Consider the following 24,978-nt stretch of genomic DNA (forward strand, 5'->3'; position numbering starts at 1 on the left):
ACATTGTCTAGTGTAATAGAACCCCGATACTTACTAATTATTTGACTTCCTATACTAAAAGAAGACTCAAGACTCGGAAGCAGCGGTGGTTATTGGCATGCTTAAAATATCTCATGCCATAAGGAATAAAACAGAGTACTTGCTCTTATTTGATCTGTAAAAAAAAGTTCATCAAGTTTCACTCTAGCATCCAACTCACTTTTTTTCAAGTACAAATCGAGTTGTGATTTGGTTTCATTTTGTGAGTCATTTTGACAAATATTGGATTCAAACTCCTATAAAATTAAAACAAAGTTAGTGAAATAATAAAAGCATATATACAAGTGTATAAAATAAACACTATATTCAAATGATAATGCTTATATCTATATCATCCATTTCTTCATCATGATCATCGTTGATAACACTTGGACAAGAAGTGATGGATGTAGAAAAAAATACTTGATATTCGATAATAATTCAAGTAAAGCTCCTCCATATTGTCATAGATATGTCTAACTTTTTCAAAGTAATTTGTGGGATAGATCTTTTAAAATACATACTCCATAAACTTTAATTTGTAGTGAGGATCCAAAAACACCGCAAATGATAATATTAAGCTATAAATCTCCCAATACTATCATCTTGCATTTTTGCGCTAATAAGTGATTGTATCTTTTACACTCTATGAAAACAAAGATTAGAAGTTAATTATTGACTTTCCGAGAATAGAAATGTGAAATCATAAAAGGGCTTTAAAAAGTGTCAAATTTTATGAACTCTGGCCCACTCTTCATCTGTTAAATAACCCATATTTTTGTCTACTAATTCATACTAAGATAAAGAAACCTTGTAATGCAATGCACTCTTCAAGCATGACATAAGTAGAGTGCCATCTTGTTGGAACTCATGAGAAAGCTTCTCCTTGCAATTAACTAAAAGTTGAATAACAAACTCTGCCAATTTTAACATCATTGTTTTTGCTCCTCCAACATATTTTACCATTTCTTGAACTTTTACTTACAAAATCATCTACCACTTTAAGGCCATATTGAACTATCAAATTCAAGATGTGTGCCTCACAACGCATATGAAAATAATTTCCATTACAAAGCAAGACACGATTCATATTCAAATGACTTTTCAAAATCTCTACAAAAGAATTATTTACAGAAGCATTGTCAAGAGGTAATGAAAATACATTTCTTTTAATTCCCCACTCTTTAAGTAAACTAATAATTTTTTCAGCCAATAGGTGCCCTGATGTGGTGGAGATATATTTCTTAAACTTAATATCCTTGACTATAATTCCCATTTTTCATCCATAAAATATGTTGTAAGCGATAAGTACCCATACATGATTGATAAAGATCACAAATCAGATGTCAAACATATATACCTAGATAAAGACTCTAACTCTTGTTTTATTATTCTCCTTTTTATTTTATATATATATATATATCCAATATATCAGTTTTTATAGTATTTCTTGAAATGTCTTGTACTTTGTGGTTTAAGTACAGTTAAACCTCTTTAAAGGAATATGGTTGGGAACAAGAAAAATATATTACTTTTGTGAGTTTATTACTTTATCGGGAGTAAATATACATTATGTCCATTATTTTGGAACCGGAGAAAAATATTATTTTAGCGAGGTTATTACTTTATTGATTAGTACTTCATCGAGGTTCAACTATACCTATGCATTTCCCAAATTCCATCATACTCAACAAAATTATAGGGAAAGTTATGTTGTACTATTGATTTTCCCATTAAATTACGGTAAACACTTTTCTCAAAAGGAACAATGTCAATCTCATCACCAAGTACAACTTCTCCATGTTTTAAGTACATATATTTTCGCATATTTGAGGTACCATGTTCACTTGTATAAATTTGATCACATATTTTACACCTAGACTTTTATACTTCATTCTCCATAAACTTATCAAATAAATCCCAAATTATTGATGTAGATTTCTTAAAAAAAATTACAGGTCTACTAGTGGTTGAACTTTGTTCTTCTTCCATTACAAATTTAAATCTATATAAATCAATAACAAACAAGAAAATATGCACACATACATAAATTAAACATACCCAAATAATCAAACATACATAAAAACATATACAAAAAATAAATAAAAAGACAATAAATTGTGTGCTATATGTGTATAGGTGTTTATAGACATACATACCAGAGACAGAGAGTATGGAATTAGCCGGAGATTACTCGAAGATAAAATAAAAATCAGTCGGAGATTCTTCCAATTTTTTGATAAAACTAATTTGTATCTTGGTAAATACACCCAAGTGTATAGCTGTACAGAGAGAGCTACAATTTCGCAACTAAATCCTTAATCGAGGGCTTGAGGGTTGAAGACTTGAAGTCATGTTTTTGGAAATATGGATATCACAGATATGGTCCATATTTGGATCCATATTAAGATAAAAATGTGATTTCAAAACCAGCGAAATCCAAATAAAATGTGTGAATTTTTGTTAGGAAAAATTTTAAAAATTGGGTTGGTTTGGACCGGATATATGGTTTTGGTCCCATATTGTCAAGTCTAGTAATGAGCGACTGGTTCGAGCAAAAAAATCGAGAAGGGTTTAGAGCTAGCATTTGGGTTTAATCAAGGTTTGGAGCAAACATTTGAGTTTAATTAGGGTTTGGAAATAATTTTATTGTTCACTCTCTCTTTCACTTACTCACTCAGTTTCTTTGTAATTTGGTCTTGGAAGTTAAATAAAAATTAAATTTCATACAAGAAAATTCATCTTGGAAGCTATTAGTTCAATAGCCTTAGTTGTCATGAGTCTTATATTATACATATTCTGGGCGGTGAGGAGGGGTCTAAGACTTCACTTTCTTAGAACCCTTCCAGTTTGGTTCCATTATAGTGCTAATAGTTTTTGGCTTATTCAGGTATGTGTACTTGCTTATTCTATTTTCGCTTCATTCCTTTTTCTATGTGATTTTATTTTGATTCTAATACTAGTAGTTAAATTCTGGTTATTTCTTAATTTCATGTGTTCTTTCCCCCAGGGGAGATTTCATAGATAAATTCTGGTTGTCTAGGATCAGTTTTTTTAACAAATACATTATATATGATATATATGACTTAATCAAGCCCTATAATTATGATGAGTACATCTAGGCTTTATTTTCTCTGCACTTGAACATCAGCAACCTCTATTTTTTCACTACTCATTTAAAGATGTTGATAATCAGACATGACTGTTAAAGTCTCTTTGTCTGGATTTATTATTATTGGAGAAAAGAGGGAATATAAGTTCCACTTATTGTACATATATCTATATTTAAATCCCTTGTACGATCTGCCTAAAGTATAATAATTTATCACCAGCAAAACTCAATTCTACCTGCTTCTTTTACAATTAAAAAGTGTCTTCTGAGTCATCTAACTGATGTCTATGAGATAATACTTGCTTTAAATAGGAATTTGATCTGAAATCATAAAAAATGTGTGTTAAATTTGTTTTAACGTGTTTCATGTCGAGGTTCTCCTTGGTGGCTTCTATGCAGAGGTTTGGCAGTCTTTTTGCATTGTGATAACTTCACTACTTATCTACACATTAATGCAGATGTCAGATGTTTTACTGATGATGGGTTTTTATTGGCTGCGTGTGTAGTTTATTTCCTTATTCTTTCAAGAGAAGATATTGTTTCCTTGAAAAATATTAATATTTTTGCTTTCCTTTCGCAGAAGATAACATAATGTTGAACAACATAATGAAAGATTTTAAAAGGAATCTTATGTTCCTTAAGGTATACCTCTATATATTGGAGAATTTAGATCATATTCATTCAACTGTTTAGTATATTTTAGTTTAAGCTTTTAGTGGCCCAACACGTCTATAAACAAATTTAGATAGCCAAAGACATGAAAAGATTGTAAATGGATGTGTTGATATGTCCTTCTAGAAAATCTAAAGAAAACTACTAATCTTTTTGTTTAAATTTCTAATTGTCTAGACACTTAATTTTCTGCTAATGTTTCAGGGAGTGGTCGAAAAAATGGATGATAACTACATGATGTCTGAATATTATCCTAAACATGTAAGATATTTAGTAATTTCACAACTTTTTTCAAAACTATTTACCTATTTTGTTACTATAACCATGTCTAAATCTTCCCGCAATATGCAGTGCAATACAGATGGACACCCTTATTTATCTTAAATATGCCATATAATGTTTATCAAGTAAAATATTACAAACCTTCATTTTTATTCAATACACTTGAGAAGTTCCATGATATACTTGTGACAACTTCAGCTGATCCGTATACAATTTGGAATCACTGCAACTGGAATCCTACAACATGTTCACTAAAAAAGATAGATAACCTTTGTTTGTTTCTTAATAATTTGATAGATGTTAAATAGAGAGCATGTCATGCACAAGTCTAAATACCATTGTAAGGGAAGTTTTCTTATTACATCATATCCTTATCATATTTATCAGTTTTCGATCATCAGTCGATGCTTATTACTCGAATCTATGTACTAATTTAGGATTCAGACCAAAAATGCTTTATGCTCTGAGATTCTTCATCAAGTACTCACACCGAGGAGGATTATCCATTAATTCTTATTTCACTCATTGGTCAAATGAGTCGGAGGACACATGATCTGGAGCAGATTCTGTACGAGAGAACAATAAGGTTCATAACTATTTTTTTTTCTTTTTATTAAACAATTGTACATGGATAACAGTGATCACTGATCAGTGAATTAATATGTGCATTACTGGAGGCAATTGCATAAGCAGTTGGTGACTAGTACTTTGGAAAAATCACCACTAAGGAAACTTTTATGGTATTTGATATTTCCACACATGACTTGATGCAGGAGAATTACATTGAAGGATATTTCTACTTTATTTTGAAAGCTTTAAGTTATTTTGCAAGACTTTTTGTGTTAAGTTAATAGAAAAACTTGTTAAATTATGTTTTTAGCCGGTGTTGATGGATTGTTCTTTAGTTAATGTTCATGTATTGTACCGGTGGATGTATTTTAGTAATGTTATTATTGATTGAAAACATGTCTTGAATGTTGTTGGTTTTGTTTAGGGGAAATTTATTAATCAAATTGTTTAATTTCAATTTTTTATAATTCAGGTCTTGTAGTCGGCTTTTCAAAATGTTACAATAGGGTGCTAAAAAATTTATAAATAAATTTATTTTGTAACATCAATCGTGTTACAATATTTGTATTTTTATATATAGCACAGTGGACCACACATATTGGAGCCACAATATGTTTGTACGTCAATACATCTCATGCAACACAAAATCATGTTGCTACAAGATAAAAATTATGTTATAATTATTATCTATATTAACATATTTTGTTGTCTTACCATAGAATGGCCCTGATGTTAGGTCAAATACATATGGTTGTTGTGTTACACCTGACACCCCAAAACTGTCTGTAATTGCCATTTTTGGGTTTAAGGCAACATATTTTTGCATCTATAGTAACATGATTTGGAGTTCCTAGAAGCCATCTATAGCGTAGTGTTATGGTATAAATATACTTATTTTTTATAGTGTCGCCTGAAAAAGGTTAATTACCCCTATTATTTTAGTTAATCTGTCATAATTTGGATTATTTTATTTGTAATTATAAGATCATAAGTTGAAGATTAAATGGTAAAAGTACAAAATATTTAGCACTTACATATTAAATATTTTAGAAAAATCTGGTCTAAATGAACAATTGTTTTTGAATTTGGACTTCCACGCTCACTTAAGTACATTATGACCCAAAAAAGTAAGTCTTCGGATCCGCCACTAGCTGTGCTATATTTGTCAGCTTATCATAAAGTGGGAAGGCATGTACATATATAGATAAATGAGGTGTTAAGTATAGGGTGTTTAAAATTAGTTAACTTTTTGTTCAAAATTATGAATAAGTTGAAAGTTATAGTTTAATTTGAAATATGATTTAAAAAAAGATATTGAAGAAATGATGATGTTTTAGCCCCAAAATATAGTTTTTTATGCTAAATTACAGTATTATCTATACTTATATTCAGCATACAATGTTGTGCATTTGGTTTCTTAAGATATTCTAGTTGATTTAGTTAACAGTGAATTATTTGAGATAGTTTTAGTGATTTAAGATATTTTATTATATGAAAACATCAATATTAATATTATTTTTGTTTATTATTGTTATTGTTATTGTTGTTGGTGCTGTTGTTATTTTTATTATGATTATTATTATTATTATTATTATTATTATTATTATTATTGTTAGTGATTTAAGTCCTACATGCTACTGTTTCAAATCACGAACCCATTATGCTAGACCTGCTTCATATTGATATTCCTAAGAGAACATTCAGGTTCCGGATCGAGAATATGTGGCTCAGAGAACCATCATTCATAGAAAAAGTGACTACAACTTAGAAATAACTGCTTGTGTCATACCTTCTGCCTAAGCTTATTGTTGCTTCATACTTCATGGCCAGGTAGGGTAGGTCTTATTTTTATAAGTTTCATGAAAAAGTAAAGCTTCATAGTCAAACTTAACTCAGTTGGTTGGTTGTATTGGTGTAAGTAGTGTCTTGCATTACCTATTAGAGAGAGATAAACTCAATGATTTGTTACTTTAGGAGGAAGTGTACAGGAAACAAAGAGCCAAACTCTATTGGCTATCTGAAGAAGATGAAAACTGGAGTTTTTTCTCATGCATGTGCAGGGAAGAAAATGAATAAATAACCTACTTACTGGGGGAGAATAAGGACCGTATTGAAGACCGGGAAGACATGTGCGAGGTTGTTAGAAGTTATTTCACTGAGTTGTTCATCGGGGTAATTGAGGAGGGTATGTTGGACCAAGTTCAGGGGATTAGAACTGTTACTAGGGAACAAAATTTGAAGTTAACGGGGGAGTTTACGCCTAAGGAATTTATAGTTGTAGTCACGCAAATGCACCCCAATAAAACTTCGGAGCCTGATAAATTAAATCCAACCTTTTTTTAGAGATTTTGGTCGATTATGAAGACTGGGGTATTTGAATATTGCAAAAGTTAGTTATCTTCTTTTTCGCTGCCAGGAGAACTGAATAATACTAATGTTGTTCTTATATCCAAGAAAGAAAATGCATCGTGTAAGAAAGATCTTAGACCGATTGCACTGTGTAATCTATTGTACAAAATCTTTGATATGTTATTAGCTATCCTCTTTAAAGTGGTTTGGCCTGGTATAATTTTAGAGAACCGGTCTATGTTTGTTAAAGAATTAAAGCATAACGGACAATATTGTGGTTGCCTTTGAATGGATACATCATATTTGAATGAAGAACAGAGGTAATGAGGGAGAGGTAACCCTTAAACTTTATATTAGGAAAGTATATGACCGGGTAAGTTGACGTTATCTTTGCCATAGATTGAATGTTAGGCCCTTAATTAACTATAGAGGGGGGATGAATACAGTAAATACAATCTAATTGACAAATCTTCAACATAATCAACAGTTTTTATATTAACTGATAAAAACTTATTACACATGTACTCTCTCGAAAGGATGAACAAATATCCTTGAGAGCTGCTAGGTTATGCGAAAGATATAACAATGTCACAATGCTTATAGCATGAACCTAATATGTGCTTTATATAAAGCATAACTACCAATGTATAAGAAATCCTATTCTATTAACAACAAGGAAACCAATACTATTGCTTCGGAGATAAAGTCCTTCACCGCCTTGAGTTCCTGTTTCCTTTTCCTCTTTGAAGATCAACTGATGTGACAAATATTGATTTCATTATCCTTGACATCATCATCCGTCGAGATCATCATCCGTTGATATCCTATCCTCCGTTGATATTTCATCATCCATTGATGTTGTCATCAGCATTCGTTGATATATAAGTTCTAAAATGAACTTCTGATAGCTTCTGTTTGATATCATCAATTGCTCCTAACAATCTCCCCCTACTTGTTCATTATGGAATTATGGACAAGTTCTAATTGATGATGTCAAAACTATCTAAATGCAGGATTCAAGTATATATATTCAATCTTGTTTCAGTGAATATCATACTTTAACTCTTCATCCTGAACTGCTTCTTTAACTTGAGAAATTTCAGAGGTTAAATCCACTCCCTCAGCTCAGAATGCTTCCAGAAATCTTCCTTCTTTGACCAGCTTGGATGATTTCTGCTTCAAGTAAATTTTCTTCAGTATCAAGAGCTTGAACTACTGTACAGATATCAGAGTTTAAGATTTAGATTCCTTAGATACTGACTCTAGCTTTAACTTTAGTATTTGAAATCCTTGACTTTTCTTCTATCTTCTCATTTCCTTTAAGCTTCATATCAGTAGTTCCAATAGCTTGTGATCTTAGAGATCTTTCATCTTCTGCCTGACTGATTTCCCTTATAACTATACCTCTGGTTGGTCTGTTAGAAGGATCACCTCCATAAGTACTTGAGAAACAACAGCAATATCATCATTTGATGTCTTCATAGAATTTTTAAAGTCTTCCTCCATTTGCCTTAGTTGTTCAAGATCAACTCTAGGATTTTTCTTTACAAATATTCTTCTACTCACCTCAGAATTAAATAATTGAATCTTTGGATCCTTGTAGAACATAGTTGTCTTTCTTCCTTTTCAAAGTTTGAAGATATTGGCTTGCTTCAGCACAAGCTTCTTTCTCCAGAATACCTTGGTCTACATCAACAACATTTGTGACTTGTGAAGATTGTTGTATTTGAGTAGTCACGGTCAATTCTTCAACTCTTCTTTAATTCATCATGCTTCATCTTCCTTGTCTAGACTAAAATCTAGTGATTGCTTTTGATGAACCACTAACTCCAACTAGTTCTTCACCTCTTTTACTTTTACTCTCCTTTTGTTCCCCTTATTACCTCCATCAGAATTTTCATCATCAGTACTTATCAATGACAGCTGTTTGCATATAGATTTATCAAATTTCTCCCCTTTTTTGGCATCATCACCAAGCAGTAGAGAAAGAATCATCTCCATTGAATTCTGTACTTTTCAAACGTGTTTTGGATATTTATCGAACGTTTTATCGTCCGTTATATATTTTATATCAAAACCTGTACAGCTCAATACTATGTTTTAAAAGCCCGTATTTCAAAAAAATCATTGGCCCTATTTTATTAAAAATTCCCTATACCATATCGCTATTCTGAACCCCTAGACGTTTTACAAATTGACCTTTTTCGCGAAAAACGACTTTTCCGGACCCCTTCGGGTACCAAAAACCCCACAAAAATTACATTTTTATTTTTATATGATCATGAAATTATCATATATCATTTTTCTTTGTAAATACCTGAATTACTATTAATTTTTCAGTTAATTATAATTAAAAATCAGAAAATAAAAAGAAAATTCAGAAAAAGGAATTAGGGTTCTTGAGTGTTCTTGCGGATCAAAGCCGATTTGATCGTGATTCCGGTGAAAGAAATTGAAGTGTGAGTAACCGATTTGAAACCCAAAGCCTGTTCTATCAGATTATCACGTCAAAATCATCAACCGAGGTATTAATTTGTGTTTCGTAATTTTCGGATTAATTTCTTGAATTCGGGTTTCGTTTTTGGTTGTTTGTTTGATGATTCTGTTAGTATAGATCGTCGTTTTGTGAGTCGATTGGCACCGGTTTCGTCGAGATTGGTTCCGGGTTTGTGCTCGCCGGAAAACGCCGTCAACGGCGGCTGTTCTTGGTTTCCTGGGATGGTGGTCGACGAGAACGAAGGGGAAAGGAAGAGGGACGACGTGTGATTGCTATCGAACAAGAACGGGGAAGAATCGAACTCAAAGCACGACGTTTGGCCGTGTTTTTCGTCTCGCCGGAAATTCCCCGCCGGGCCGGAATCTGGGCAGCGGCCGTTCTGTTCTTCCCGACCCGATTGGGTTGGGGACGACCCGGTTTGCAACCCGGAAACGACCCGGGTTCGATCCTAAAAACCCAAACCCTGTTCTGTTTTTGTGTTTTTAGTTAATTAATTATTTAGTTATATTTTAATATCTTAAAATTAGGTTTTTAATAATTCTAAAAATTAATTAAAAATTAGTTTTGGATTCTGAAAATTAGTATTATTAATTTTTAAATTATTTTATTAAATTATAAATTCGAATTTAATTATTTAATTAATTATTTAATTATTTATCTAATTATTTATTAATTATCTAATTAATTAAGAAATGGGTAATTAATTAATAATTTGGTAATTAATTAATAAATAAGAATTAGAAATAATTAAGTGATATGATTAATAATCTAATAATTAGTTAATAATGCGAATAGTGATTCACTAATTAGAATTAGTATTCGAGCGATAGTTATTCGAATAATATTGCGATAATTATTTATATTGTATAATTAAATATCGATAACTAATTGATTAACGAATCGTATGAGTTTCAATAATAATATAATAGTTCGATAATTATGTGAGAATTGCGAGTAGCTCGTAGTTATACGAGTGATTAATCGTTAAGTTGGTTTATAATTCGAGTAATTCGTAGTATTCGATAAATAGAGTATCAGTTAATTAGATCGATTGATAATTTGTAAATAATCGATCTGATCAAATAAGTAATAATAATTTGTAATAAATAGTAATAATTCCTAATAATTAGGGATTAATTATTTTAAAATACAATAATTATTAATTAATTATTTAAAAATGTAATTAAGGATTGTTTAATTATAATTAATTATATAATTAATTATTAATTAATTAAATCTTGTTTAATTCATAATAATTCAACCGTTAGTCCGATTTGAGCGAAACGAAGACCCCTAGACTCAGAAAAATGAGAAGAATCCAATAAAAATAGTTTTAGGTTATAATTTCTTCCGAAAGAGAGTGGTTTGGTGATAATTAATAGTTCATAGGTCCTAATAGGGGTATAATTGAGTCGAATAAATCCCGAAAAATTATAATAAAATCAGATAGGGCTAGTTAATGCAGGTATGAGTCTAGAATCGATTTTAAAAATAATTATAAGTCTAAAAATTGATTATATGCTTTATGTGCTATGTGCTTTACGTGATTATGTGAACCTATGTGCTATATAAATATATGTGTATATATGCGAGTCAGATAGAAACGCATGGGTAGACTGATAAGGTTGTGTGATATCAATTCAAGATACACGTATATAGTAAGTAATCTAAACGACTATCTTTTCATGATTGGTTCAGTCTTAGCAAGGCAGAGCAAGCTAGGGACAGAAGGCGGTGAGTTGAACCAGGTTAAGTACACGCAAGGCAAGTTTTTCCCCTATTCTAAATTCAGAATAGTGAATTATATTTCCTTTTATCATATCAGTTACCTTTGATAATCATTGTTCATATACACTGTTACCCATTTATTAATGCTTGTTTGAATTTCATTTCGATTCTTGATTTCTCCCAATTTATTGAATTCCCTATTCATATTTCAATCCTTTTACCCTTGTTACATATACTCTGGTATATCCTGGTGTTGGGATATATCAAAAGCATTTCGATTGTTCCGGATGCTATACCTTGGACTGGATGGTTACTATACGGGTTGGGTTTTACCCAGACCATTATTTAATAGGCCATAGTTGCCTGAGTACTCTTTATGTTGGTTGGGTCTATGCAGTTGGGTATAGATCCGCACTATATCATGACTGATCAGCGGGTTATAGTGCATATGTTGGTTCTTATTTCCAGTCTTGTTCATTTGGTACTCGCCAGCATTGGCAAATTACTATCCTATACAGATTCAGATGGTTGTTCCAACTAGCAGCTTATTGGTTCACTTATTTCTCTCTCTTTATACTATATATATTGTTGCAAGCTTGTTGAGCAATTTTGGCTCATCCCCTTTTATTGTTATTCCTATTGTTTTACAGTTAAGGTAGAGAATGAAACCCATCAGGACCCGCATAGTCAAGAAGTGAGTCAAGCAGCGGGACCCTCTTATACCAAGAGTGTTCCTTCCCATTCCCGAAGAGAGCTTTGAATTGCCAGATCAGGTGTAACGGGATAAGTAGTAATGTTGGGTTGAATAAAAGTCTTGAGTAGTTTGAATAAAAGTTGTGTGGTGAGATTGTAGATAGAATAAAGTTTTGTATCAAAGAGAGTTCTTGAGGCAGGTTTTATTTATTTGGGTTTGTAATAAAGTGTAGTATGTGGTTCTTGTTTTCAACTCAACCCTTAAAAAATCCTGAGTAGTATTAGTTGGGGGTAATTATTATATTTATATTCCGCTTGTGCAAGTTTAGTTGTAGTTGTTAATAATGCCCCAAATCTATACCCCGGATTTGGAGGGTGTTATAGTTGGCATCAGAGCTTATGATTGACCCTTGAAAACAAGAACGTTAGGGTTAAGATAAGATAGGAAAATGAGATAGGATAGAAGTAAGAGTGTTAGGATTGTCTATTTATGTGATTAGAAGTTATGAGTTTTAGGATTGTGATTTGATTGTTTTTGTGTTATTATTGTTATGTATATTAGATGGCTTCTTTATCATCGTCTACGGAGCGGACCGAGACAGATCCAGTGGTTGTACCGGTATTAGCTCCAGTGTCAGAGCAGATCTTTCCTCCATTGCCACCACATCCACCATTGCCACCTGGATTAGCACCAGTGATACCACTTCCCCCAGAGGTACCAGGTTTTGCAGATTATTTTCCATATTTTGAGCCAGAGATACCAGATTTTCCACCACTAGAGTTTCTGATGTTCGATATTCCTGACATGGTTGATCTTCCGCAGTGGGAGGATCTAGAGCCTCAGATTCCTATGCCACCAGTTGAGATTCCAGAGATGCCACAGATGGAGCCAGAGGCAGAGCCGCCAGTGTATGCACCTATGGAGCAGCCTGTTTTATTCCCTGCCCCATTAGCCATTTATGCCCCTGTTCCTGGAGTTTATCAGTTTCCTCAGCCAGAGTTTATGGATGAGATAGTGGTAGATGGGACATTACCTTCTCGAGGTTCTAGCACGGATCTTCGTGAGCATCATACAGTGACTTATCAGCGCTTTCAGGCGGAGAGAGAGGAGAGGATTCGATGGCAGAACCAGTGCAGAGAGATCCTTGGATTGTATGAGACGCAGGCAGATGGTCCTGTCAGAGCATTACGATCAGATTATATACTGAGAGAGAGGCTACGTCAGATTCACCGGATTAGTTCTTAGCAGCTTATGGATTTGAGACAGCAGGATCTTAGTGCGGAGACAGCATATCGTAGAGCATTGGGACTTACCGAGGCAGTGCTAGAGGCATTGCAGGAGGAGTTGAGCCACGTGCCACCAGGATTTTGAGACTAGCAGATAGAGGAGTGTTGTATCATGTACATATTGTAGATAGAGGTAGCATAGTATTGTATGACTAGTTTGTATGAGCGTAGCTACTGACTTTGACTGATAGTAGTAGTAAGTACGACTGATATATCATAGGTTTTTGTATCAAGCACTGACACCTGCAGCTGGTGTTCTACCTATATATATATGAGATGGTCTTTTGCACATTTTCTTTATTTTATTTCCAATCATTTAAGCATTTACATTTATTTCATTACCATTGCATATTTACAAATGTTGTTTTATTTACGATCATGTTGTACCCTTATGTTTTCAAAAAGATTTTAAAGCTTTTAAAAAAAAAAATTATTTACACATCATACTGTTTTATTTATTTAGCTATTTAATAAGCTGTTTTATTTTCCCAAATCAACTGTTTTAATACCTGTTTAATATACTGTTATTAAAGAAGACCCATTGTTTATTTACCAGAAAGATGGCACCTAAAAGAAAAGCACAACCCGACTCATCAAATGGAAACACCGAGGGCCAAAACAATAATAACCAGATGGATCAGATGTTTAATCTCATGCAACAGCAGATGTTGATGATACAACAACAAATGCAGCAGCAACAGCAGCAGTTCCAGCAACAGATGTTACAGCAAGCCGCTCATCCAGGACATCAAGTACCACCAGCAGCACCTACGGTCACTTTCAAGCAATTTCAGTCGGTAAAGCCTCCGGAATTTATGGGTTCCACGGATCCTACAAAGGCGAGAGCTTGGCTGAAAGAGATAGAAAAGGCTTTTTCGTTGGTGAAAGTTGAGGAAGAACAGAAGACGAATTTTGCTAGCTACTTTCTAAAAGGAGAAGCCAATTACTGGTGGGAATCGCAGAAAGCTTTGGAAGGAGAAGGTGTGGTGACCTAGGATAGATTCACTGATCTTTTCTTGAAGAAATATTTTCCTCGCTTTATGAAGAACTAGATGGAGATCAAGTTCCTGGAGCTGAAGCAAGACAACTTATCAGTGGCGGATTACGAGACCAAGTTCACTGAATTGGCTAGATTTATTCCAGAACAAGTGGATACGAATGAGAAGCGGGCCAAGAGATTCCAGCAAGGACTGAAACCATGGATTCGTAGCAGAGTAGCTGTGTTTGAACTGACAACTTATACGGCTGTTGTTCAGAAGACTATGATTATTGAAGGTGAAAGTGAAGTAGCTCAGAAAGAGAAAGGATCAGGAAATTTTCAGAATCATTTAAACAGAAAGGCCGGGATTTCAAGCTCGGGGAAAAGTAAACTTTAGGAGACTAGAACAAAACAACCAGAGGATGGGTAATCGACTTCCTACCCCAACTCAGTAAAGGCTTATTCGACCGCCTATACCTGATTGCAGAACGTGTGGTAAAAAGCATACGGGAAATTACAACAAGCCAAATGTCACGTGTTTCAAGTGCAAGCAAAGGGGACACTATTCTGGAAAATGTCCGATGGGAAAAGCAGAAGTTACTTGTTTCCAATGTGGGAGAAAAAGGCATATTGCCAGAGACTGCAGAGGAGTTGCAATGGCCGCTAGTATTCCAAGAGTTTTAGCATTACCTCCACCTCCACTACCACAACAAAATCAGCCCAGAGCAAGAACTTTTAACATGTCAATGAAGGAAGCGGTACATAATCTGAATGTGGTTGCAGGTACACTCCCTGTAAATTCCGTAAATGCTCTAGTATTGATTGATTCAGGAGCTACTAGATCTTTTATTTTTGAAGATTTTATCTCTAAGATAGATTGTGAGGTTCAGTGGTTAGATGAAGTATTAGTCATAAAATTAGCAAATGATGATCAGGTTGCAGTAGATCGAGTATGCCCGAGTTGTGATATTGAGATAGGGAGATGTCATTTTTCAGTTGATTTGATACCTTTTAGGCTAGGGGAGTTTGATGTTATTCTAGGAATGGATTAGCTATCTAGTAATAATGCTCAGATTGATTGTGCGAATAAGAAAGTGAAATTGCAAACTGAAGAAAATGAAATGGTAATATTTAAAGGTGAGAAGCAAAAGCAGAAATTCTTAACAATAATGCAGACGAGAAGATTTCTACGCCAAGGATGTCAAGTTTACTTAGCCTATGTACGGGATACTGACAAGGGTAATCCGAAGATTGAAGATATTCCTGTAGTTTGTGAGTTTCTTGATGTTTTTCCAAATGAACTTCCAGGACTTCCACCGGATCGAGAAATCGAGTTCACTATTGACTTGACGCCAGGGACTGAACCAATTTCGAAAGCTCCATATCGAATGGCACCTATTGAAATGAGGGAATTAGCAAAGCAGTTGCAAGAACTTCTCGACAAAGGAATCATAAGGCCAAGTGTATCCCCATGGGGCGCACCAGTATTGTTCGTAAAAAAGAAGGATGGTAGTATGCGACTGTGTATTAATTATCGTGAGTTGAACAAGTTAACTATCAAGAATAAATATCCTTTACCTCGCATCGATGATTTATTTGATCAACTAAAAGGAGCAGCATGGTTTTCGAAAATTGACTTACGATCAGGCTATCATCAGTTAAAGATCAAGGCCGAAGATATTCCAAAGACAGCGTTCAGAACGAGGTACGGACACTATGAATTTCTTGTGATGGCTTTTGGATTGACGAATGTACCTGCAGCGTTTATGGATTTAATGAATCGAGTGTTCAAGAAGTATCTGGATAAGTTTATCATTGTATTTATTGATGACATCTTGATCTACTCAAAGACGGAAGAAGAACATGCAGCGCATTTAAGAACGACATTGGAGATATTACGAAAGGAGCAGCTTTATGCAAAATTCTCAAAATGCGAATTTTGGTTGAAAGAAGTGCAGTTTCTAGGGCATATCATCAGTAGAGAAGGCATTCCAGTTGATCCAGCAAATATTGAAGCTGTGTTAAATTGGGAAAGACCAAAGACGCCGATAGAAGTTCGAAGTTTCTTAGGATTGGTAGGATATTATCGAAGATTTGTCAAAGACTTTGCGAAGATAGCAGCACCGCTGACCAAGTTAACTCGAAAAAGTGAAAAGTTTGAATGGGATGGTAAGTGTGAAGAAAGTTTTCAAGAGTTGAAAAATCGGTTAGTGACCGCACCAGTATTAATACTGCCAGACGAGCAAGGAAATTTCGTCATATACAATGACGCTTCGTATCGCGGGCTAGGATGTGTATTGATGTAACACGGTAATGTCATTGCATATGCTTCGAGACAACTTAAACCTCATGAGCAGATATATCCTACGCATGATTTGGAATTGGCAGCAATCGTATTTGTATTGAAGCTTTGGAGACATTATTTGTACGGTGAAAAATGTGAAATCTACACGGATCATAAAAGTCTGAAGTATATCTTCACGCAAAAGGAACTGAACATGCGACAACGTCGATGGCTGGAATTGATTAAAGATTATGATGTTACAATCAGTTATCATCCAGGAAAAGCAAATGTTGTAGCGGATGCGTTGAGCAGAAAAGAAAGATTGAATCGGTTAACTTCATGCGAAGAATTGGCCAAGGAATTCGACAAATTAGAAATCGAGATTTGTATTCCCAATGAATCTGCAGGAACTATCTACGCTATGACTTTCCAACCAGGGTTGCTAGAAAAGATTCGCCGTTGTCAAGATGAAGTGATGAGTCAAGACGACGACTTAACGGGAAAAGAGATCACAACTCAAAAAGATAATGAAGGAATTTTACGCTTTGCGTCGAGAATCTGGATCCCTAACGTGGCAGAATTAAAAGAAGAAATTATGCGAGATGCACACAATTCGAAGTATTCCATTCATCCAAGAAGCATAAAAATGTATCGCGATTTGAAGGAAAACTTTTGGTGGCCGAATATGAAGAAGGAAATAGCAGAATGGGTGAGTAAATGCTATACATGCCAGCGAGTTAAAGCGGAACATCAACGTCCGAGTGGGTTATTGCAACCGTTAGACATTCCAGAATGGAAATGGGAACATCTGGCGATGGATTTCGTAGTGGGACTTCCAAGGACAAAAGTAAATCACGATGTAATTTGGGTTATTGTTGATCGATTGACGAAATCAACACATTTTCTTCCGATTAACGAAAGATTTTCACTGGACAAGTTAGTGCACTTATATCTTAAAGAAATTGTGATGCGTCATGGAGTACCAGTATCGATTATATCGGATCGAGATCCTCGTTTCAATTCAAGATTTTGGAGACAATTCCAAGAATGTCTAGGAACGAAGTTGAACATGAGTACAGCCTATCATCCACAAACTGACGGTCAAAGCGAAAGGACAATTCAAATGATTGAAGACATGCTACGAGTTTGTGCGATCGATTTTGAAGGCAGTTGGGATGAACATCTACCTCTAGTAGAATTTTCTTATAATAACAGCTATCACACCAGTATTGGAATGCCACCGTATGAAGCACTATATGGGAGAAAATGCTGATCACCAGTGCATTGGGATGAAGTTGGAAAACGCAAGATTTTGGGTCCAGAATTAATTCGACAGATGAAAGAAAAGATTGAACTAATTCGAAAACGAATCGAGGCAGCGCAAAACAGGCAAAGCAAATATGCAGACCAAGCAAGGAAGGATATGGACTATCAGGAAGGAGAACACGTATTGCTCAAAATATCGCCATGGAAAGGATTGACCAGATTTGGCAATAAAGGAAAATTGAAGCCACGATATGTTGGACCATTTGAAATTTTGAAGAAAATTGGGAAGGTTGCGTACGAATTAGCTTTACCACCCCATATGCAGCATATTCACAACGTATTTCATGTATCTATGCTTAAGAAGTACAATCCTGATACAAGGCATGTAATAGAGTATGAACCAGTAGAACTTCAGGCAGATTTGTCGTATGTAGAGCAGCCGATAAAAATTCTAGATCGACAAGAGAGGGTATTAAGAAATAAGTGTGTGTCATTAGTGAGAGTCTTGTGGAGAAACCCAGTGGTTGAAGAATCAACCTGGGAGCTCGAGAGTGAAATGTTAGAAACGTATCCTCAGTTATTTGCATAGTATGATTCTGAGGACAGAATCTTGTTAAGGGGGGAGAATGTAACAACCGAGAAATTACGCTTATATTATATTATAATAATGATAAATTATGTGTATTATTATGTGATAAAATATGTTAAGTCATCAAACCCTAACTGCTATGTGTTACGTGTTCGCTGTTTTGATTCAAACGTGTTTTGGATATTTATCGAACGTTTTATCGTCCGTTATATATTTTATATCAAAACCCGTATAGCTCAATACTATGTTTTAAAAGCCCGCATTTCAAACAAAACCATTGGCCCTATTTTATTAAAAATGCCCTATACCATATCGCTATTTTGAACCCCTAGACGTTTTACAAATTGACCTTTTTCGCGAAAAACGACTTTTCTGGACCCCTTCGGGTACCAAAAACCCCACAAAAATTACATTTTATTTTTATATGATCATGAAATTATCATATATCATTTTTCTTTGTATTTTTGTAATATTCACAATTTTTGGGAATTTTTAGCATTTATTTAGTATTTATTGGATATTTAAAAATTCAATATTAATACCCAAAAATTATAAAAATTGGGGCCAAATATTTTTATTAGGAGTGTAATTAGACCCTTAATTTTACTTAGGGGTATTATTTTCATAAATATAAATACCTGAATTACTATTAATTTTTCAGTTAATTATAGTTAAAAATCAGAAAATAAAAAGAAAATTCAGAAAAAGGAATTAGGATTCTTGAGTGTTCTTGCGGATCAAAGCCGATTTGATCGTGATTCCGGTGACAGAAATTGAAGTGTGAGTAACCGATTTGAAGCCCAAAGCCTGTTCTATTAGATTATCACGTCAAAATCATCAACCGAGGTATTAATTTGTGTTTCGTAATTTTCGGATTAATTTCTTGAATTCGGGTTTCATTTTTGGTTGTTTGTTTGATGATCTGTTAGTATAGATCGTCGTTTTGTGAGTCGATTGGCACCGGTTTCGTCGAGATTGGTTCCGGGTTTGTGCTCGCCGGAAAACGCCGTCAACGGCGGCTGTTCTTGGTTTCCTGGGATGGTGGTCGACGAGAACGAAGGGGAAAGGAAGGGGGACGACGTGTGATTGATGTGGAACAAGAACGGGGAAGAATCGAACTCAAAGCACGACGTTTGGCCGTGTTTTTCGTCTCGCCGGAAAATCCCCGCCGGGCCGGAATCTGGGCAGCGGCCGGTCTGTTCTTCCCGACCCGATTGGGTTGGGGACGACCCGGTTTGCAACCCGGGTTCGATCCTAAAAACCCAAACCCTGTTCTGTTTTTGTGTTTTTAGTTAATTAATTATTTAGTTATATTTTAATATCTTAAAATTAGTTTTTTAATAATTCTAAAAATTAATTAAAAATTAGTTTTGGATTCTGAAAATTAGTATTATTAATTTTTAAATTATTTTATTAAATTATAAATTTGAATTTAATTATTTAATTAATTATTTAATTAATTATCTAATTATTTATTAATTATCTAATTAATTAAGAATTGGGTAATTAATTAATAATTTGGTAATTAATTAATAAATAAGAATTAGAAATAATTAAGTGATATGATTAATAATCTAATAACTAGTTAATAATGCGAATAGTGATTCACTAATTAGAATTAGTATTCGAGCGATAGTTATTCGAATAATATTGCGATAATTATTTATATCGTATAATTAAATATCGATAACTAATTGATTAACGAATCGTATGAGTTTCAATAATAATATAATAGTTCGATAATTATGCGTGAATTGGGAGTAGCTCGTAGTTATACGAGTGATTAATCGTTAAGTTGGTTTATAATTCGAGTAATTCGTAGTATTCGATAAATAGCGTATCAGTTAATTAGATCGATTGATTATTTGTAAATAATGGATCTGATCAAATAAGTAATAATAATTTGTAATAAATAGTAATAATTCCTAATAATTAGGGATTAATTATTTTAAAATACAATAATTATTAATTAATTATTTAAAAATGTAATTAAGGATTGTTTAATTATAATTAATTATTTATAATTAATTATTAATTAATTAAATCTTGTTTAATTCATAATAATTCAACCATTAGTCCGATTTGAGCGAAACGAAGACCCCTAGACTCAGAAAAATGAGATGAATCCAATAAAAATAGTTGTAAGTTATAATTTCTTCCGAAAGAGAGTGGTTTGGTGATAATTAATAGTTCATAGGTCCTAATAGGGGTATAATTGAGTCGAATAAATCCTGAAAACTTATAATGCGGATATGAGTCTAGAATCGATTCTAAAAATAATTATAAGTCTAAAAATTGCTTATATGCTTTATGTGCTATGTGCTTTACGTGATTATGTGAACCTATGTGCTATATAAATATATGTGTATATATGCGAGTCAGATAGAAACGCATGGGTAGACTGATAAGGTTGCGTGATATCAATTCAAGATACACGTATATAGTAAGTTATCTAAACGACTATCTTTTCATGATTGGTTCAGTGTTAGCAAGGCAGAGCAAGCTAGGGACAGAAGGCGGTGAGTTGAACCAGGTTAAGTACGCGCAAGGCAAGTTTTTCCCCTATTCTAAATTCTGAATAGTGAATTATATTTCCTTTTATCATATCAGTTACCTTTGATAATCATTGTTCATATACACTGTTACCCATTTATTAATGCTTGTTTCAATTTCATTTCGATTCTTGATTTCTCCCAATTTATTGAATTCCCTATTCATATTTCAATCCTTTTACCCTTGTTACATATACTCTGGTATATCCTGGTGTTGGGATATATCAAAAGCATTTTGATTGTTCCGGATGCTATACCTTGAACTGGATGGTTACTATACAGGTTGGGTTTTACCCAGACCATTATTTAATAGGCCATAGTTGCCTGAGTACTCTTTATGTTGGTTGGGTCTATGCAGTTGGGTATAGATCTGCACTATATCCTGACTGATCAGCGGGTTATAGTGCATATGTTGGTTCTTGTTTCCAGTCTTGTTCATTTGGTACTCGCCAGCATTGGCAAATTACTATCCTATACAGATTCAGATGGTTGTTCCAACCAGCAGCTTATTGGTTCACTTATTTCTCTCTCTTTATACTATATATATTGTTGCAGGCTTGTTGAGCAATTTTGGCTCATCCCTTTTTATTGTTATTCCTATTGTTTTACAGTTAGGTAGAGAATGAAACCCATCAGGACCCGCATAGTCAAGAAGCGAGTCAAGCAGCGGGACCCTCTTATACCAAGAGTGTTTCTTCCCATTCCCGAAGAGAGCTTTGAATTGCCGGATCAGGTGTAACAGGATAAGTAGTAATGTTGGGTTGAATAAAAGTCTTGTGTAGTTTGAATAAAAGTTGTGTGGTGAGATTGTAGATAGAATAAAGTTTTGTATCAAAGAGAGTTCTTGAGGCAGGTTTTATTTATTTGGGTTTGTAATAAAGTGTAGTATGTGGTTCTTGTTTTCAACTCAACCCTTAAAAGATCCTGAGTAGTATTAGTTCGGGGTAATTATTATATTTATATTCTGTTTGTGCAGGTTTAGTTGTAGTTGTTGTTAATAATGGCCCAAATCTATACCCCGGATTTGGAGGGTGTTATAGTGATCTGTGATCATACAACTAAAGGTAGTCCTTAACTACGGTCTAGATGTAGTCATATCAACATGATTTATATCATAAAAAGCATATTATAAATGCTAAAAGAACTAAACCAGTATTTAAAATAAATAATGATAAAGTAACAACAGTATTTATACCTTGTGAATTCATAATTAGGCTCACAGTAGATACTGTGGTTATGACAGTTGTTGTTCATCAATAATGAGAACCTCCATTTAAATTGGAGAGGATTTGATCAGGTTACTGTCATGTACCATGATCTCAAACCTTGTTCTTCTTGCAAAGAACTAACACTTGGATGTGTTTAATGAAAGTTATCACAGAGTCTTCAGTAACAACTGATGAAACCTCTGTGTCTCTGTTAGTATCATCAAGATCTATCTCAGCAAGTAGTCTCTAACCAACTAAATATTGTTTCTCAGTGGTGAACATGATTCAAGAATTATGTCACTTGATTTTTGGCAACATTTGAGAAATGAATTCAAGTGTTTTTGTTGTGAGAAGAAATTTAATATATAAGATATATGAAATTTGAGATTGAGTGCGGACAACTTTCTTGATTAGAAAAAGAAAGCTTCAAAAGATTTTGAATTGTAGGCAACACTCAAAGATTATAACTCTAAGTGATTAAGAATTAAATCTTCCTGAAATTTTCTTCTTTAACAACAGTTACTTCCTGTAGTGCTCAATCTGTACTGAAGTGTCACATGAACTCAAACAGAGATTAGTTTATTCATATGCACTATGAAAAATATCTGAAGTTTAGCATGCAGTACTGATTTAATATTTAACATTTAAGAACATTCAAACACACATACAAGAAAGTAAGCAAGAAGTCATTTAATGAAGCAAAAGAAGATAATATATATTCATTCATCAATTAAGAAGTAGAATACAATATTTTCATAGATTTTAAAATTAAAACCCTAAACAATCTATCTATTCTAGCTTCTTCTTCTTTTCTTCTTCCAACTTCTTTATTGTCCTCCGATGGAAGATTCGTGACATTGAACCTGCAAGAGAAATGATATTCTCTTGCAATGCCGGCCATAAAAGGTGGCGTTGTTCTTCCTCGAGACACCGTTGTGCATCCATATAAGTTCATCTCATCTCTTCAAACTGAACGTCTAGTCTAAAGAGATGAAGGGCCTCAGTGTTATCTGAGTTCAGTCGATCAAGAACCAACTGAGGAATCTCATAATGATGATAATCTTGGTCATGGAAGACTGCCCTGAGTCAATCAATATCGAAATACAATCTCTCGTAATCAAGATTTGCTATTGGACGGTAGACTCCATATGAAAGAGAATAGATGGCCATAGATTTGCAATGAAGATTATAAGTATTTTGGAGTTTGTAAGTGAAAAGGTAATGAGAAGCTTTGAGAGTGAAGGGTTGTATTGATAGAAAAGAAAGTAGAAACTGAAGAGACTCTTTGATTGACCGTGCAATAATTATACATAATAAGCATACACGATTACGCGTATCAAGGCAAGAAAAAAAGTAATTTCTCTCTTCATATTCCTATTTCCAATGTAAATACTCAAGTATCAACGGATACTTGCAGTAATAGCTAACTCATTTAAGCATTTAAAAGATATTCCACTCACTCACTGATTAATTAAAAATATTGTTAACAATTTATTTCGAATAAATTCAAAATAATCAATGAAGTATAACAGTCAATCATGGTTTGACCATTATCAGTATATTAATTGCTAGTATCAGGATTTATCAACTACTGACATAAACTATTAGTCAAAACAAGTTTAACTAATAACATAGTTTATATGCATAATCAGTAGTTCAACATGCAATTTTCACATAAAATCATTTAGCAAAGTTTGCATGTTATCATGGCATCAAACATTTAGCACAAGAATCAGTATCTAACAAGTACTGACACATAATAAGATACCATGCTTCAAAAATATCAGCAAACTTAATTATCAGAGTTTGAGAATTATCCTAAAATCATTCCTAATTCATTCACCAATCTTGTGAATGTAGCGTCACAAAGAGGCTTGGTGAATATATATGCTACTTGCTGATCTGTTGGAACAAAGACCAATTCCACTTTATCAGTTTCCACATGTTCCCTTATCAAATGGTGTATGATACTGATGTGCTTAGTCATTGAATACTGCATTAGATTTCCTGTCATTGCAATAGCACTTTGATTATTATAATATATAGGAATAGAAGAATAGTCTAACCCATAATCTAGCAGCTGATTCTTCATCCATGGAATCTGAGCACAACAGCTTCCTGCAGCAATGTATTCTGCTTCTGTAGTTGAAGTGGAAATTGACTTTTGTTTCTTGTTGTACCAATATACCAATCTACCTCCAAGAAATTGGCAGCTTCCAGAAGTGTTTTTCCTGTTTATTTTGCATCCTGCAAAATCAGCATCTGAATATCCAATTAGCTTAAAGTCTAAATCTCTAGGATACCATAATCCTGTATTTATGGTGCCTTTGAGATACTTGAAAATTCTTTTCACAGCTAATAGATGAGGTTCTCTAGGGTCAGCTTGGAACCTTGCACAGAGACATGTAGCATACATAATATCAAGTCTACTAGCAGTCAGATATAGGAGTGAGCCAATCATACCTCTATAGTTAGTTATATCTACGAAAGAACCAGTATTTAAATCTAACTTGGTTACAGTGGCCATAAGAGTTGATATAGTTGAGCAGTCTTGCATTCCAAATCTTTTGAGTAAGTTCCTGGTGTATTTGGATTGATTTATGAAGATTCCTTCATCAGTCTGTTTAACTTGTAACCCCAGAAAGTAACTTAATTCTCCCATCATACTCATTTGATACCTGGACTGCATTAGCTTTTGCAAATCTCTCACAGAGTTTATTATTAGTAGATCCAAAAATGATATCATCAACATATATCTGTAATAATAACAAGTCCTTACCATGGTATTTATAAAAGAGAGTTTTATCAATTATACCTCTTGTGAAACCACTCTCTAGCAGATATAGAATAACTGTTTCATACCAGGCCCTTGCAGCTTGCTTCTATCCATAG

General features: G+C 33.8%; 1 long non-coding RNA gene across 1 annotated transcript; it reads left to right on the plus strand.

Annotated features, from left to right (window-relative positions):
- The first annotated feature begins 3,228 nt into the window (after positions 1–3,228).
- On the plus strand, positions 3,229–4,888 carry LOC141696658 (uncharacterized). Its single transcript, XR_012564464.1, has 4 exons — positions 3,229–3,531; positions 3,711–3,772; positions 4,007–4,063; positions 4,522–4,888. It is a non-coding gene; the product is annotated as an uncharacterized LOC141696658 (long non-coding RNA).
- Positions 4,889–24,978: the final 20,090 nt, after the last annotated feature.

The sequence above is a fragment of the Apium graveolens genome, chromosome 11, assembly GCF_009905375.1.
Source record: "Apium graveolens cultivar Ventura chromosome 11, ASM990537v1, whole genome shotgun sequence".
NCBI classification, from domain to species: Eukaryota; Viridiplantae; Streptophyta; class Magnoliopsida; order Apiales; family Apiaceae; genus Apium; species Apium graveolens.